Source organism: Gavialis gangeticus, unplaced genomic scaffold (genome assembly GCF_001723915.1).
Source record: "Gavialis gangeticus isolate Ggan-Ray unplaced genomic scaffold, GavGan_comp1, whole genome shotgun sequence".
In the NCBI taxonomy this organism is placed as follows: domain Eukaryota; kingdom Metazoa; phylum Chordata; order Crocodylia; family Gavialidae; genus Gavialis; species Gavialis gangeticus.
In genome coordinates this window covers 17,741,577-17,743,056 of record NW_017728993.1, presented here as the reverse complement: position 1 = coordinate 17,743,056, position 1,480 = coordinate 17,741,577, and the positions used below count along the sequence as shown (strand labels likewise).

Below are 1,480 nucleotides of genomic sequence, written 5' to 3'. Positions count from 1 at the left end.
CTTTTTTTTTTTTTTTTTTTTTTGCAAATATCTGTGTGGCTAATATGCCTGAACTTGTTAGACTGATCATGCCTATATTGTGTCTCCACACGCTATATTGGATTCTTAGGGCATACTTAGTTTCCTTTTCAAGTTAGTCTAAAAGATTTATAAAACAGTTCATAAGTACCTGAACTAACGCTTCAAATGATGTTTATTTTAATGTTGATGTACTGATGATGCTTGTGACTTTTTTTTGACCTTTTCAATCCTACTGTTATACTACAGTCAGCTCAGTAGGAATCTTTTTTTTCCCCATGTCTGGAAGAACTAGACGTTGTTCACCTGTTTTATTTTTATGATGCTTGGATTACTTGTAGAGTTCAAAGATTAGCTTTGGGATCAGTTGTATTTAATACTACTTGTGCCAAGTTCGTAAATTAAGATAACAGGTATGCTAATGAATAACATGTTGACATTAAGTTAGATATTGTCAATACAGAAGCAGATTGGAATAGTGTATCAGGAAGAATCGGATATTCCTGAAGACTACAGTAATAAAATGGGATGAAATTTCACCATAAAAATGCACGATCGTGAACTTGAGCACTAATGACAAGAATTTCTGTAGGAAGCTGGAAGCTCAACATTGGAAGAGCAGGAAGTATGTGAGTGTGTATTAGTGCATCACAGGATGAGTATGTGATGCATCTGTGAAATACTTATCTAACCCGTCCTAGGATTGTATTTCAGTAGCGTAGCGAAGTATTAATACCTTTGTACAAACTTCTGTTGAGACCTCGCTTGGAAAAGTGACCAATATTGTGTAATAGTAATGTTAAGAAATAATAATGCAAACAAGAATAGGTGCAGAGAAGGGCTCTTAGATGATCAGAGGACGGGTGTGGCAAACCCTGGAAACCAGCAAAAATATAAGCTAAAGGACAGAGTTATCTTGCGTTAAGTGTACATATTGACCATTAATGTTCTTGGGCTATAAAATAAAAGACTTCCTTTAACCTTTAGATAAGTGAAGTTCTGGAACAGCTTTCCAAGTAGGGGAGTACTAGGGGGGGAAATAGCTTAATTAATTTTAAGATGGCATTTGATCGATTTTATGTCAGTGTATGCCATGAGATAAGAACCCAGGAGGTACCTTCCAGGCCTAAGTCCTATGTTCTTATCTGCAGTCCTGAAATGCTTACCTGACGCACATTGATGCTGACTGAATTTTGTGTTGCAGTGTGCAGTACAAACTCATTAGACTAAATGTCAAGATTAAAGGTTTGACATCTTTGACAAAATTTCCATCTTAAAAATGGAATGTGCATAATGTATCAAACCTAGCAGAATGATTGGCCATAAATTGTTGTCTGCTTTTTGTATCTAATGTACTTTTTCACATAAATTGTTCTGAGTGTATTAGTTAATCCCTTTTTGAATGTCTCCATTGATTGTGCTTCAGTGATTTTTTTTTTTTTTTTTTTTTTTTTTTTTTTTT

The 1,480-nt window shown here is 34.7% G+C and overlaps 1 protein-coding gene across 3 annotated transcripts in view; it reads left to right on the top strand.

Moving 5' to 3' along the window:
* OSBPL9 (oxysterol binding protein like 9) overlaps positions 1–1,480 on the top strand; it is a 179,614-nt gene that overhangs the window by 106,874 nt on the left and 71,260 nt on the right. The window lies entirely within an intron of this gene.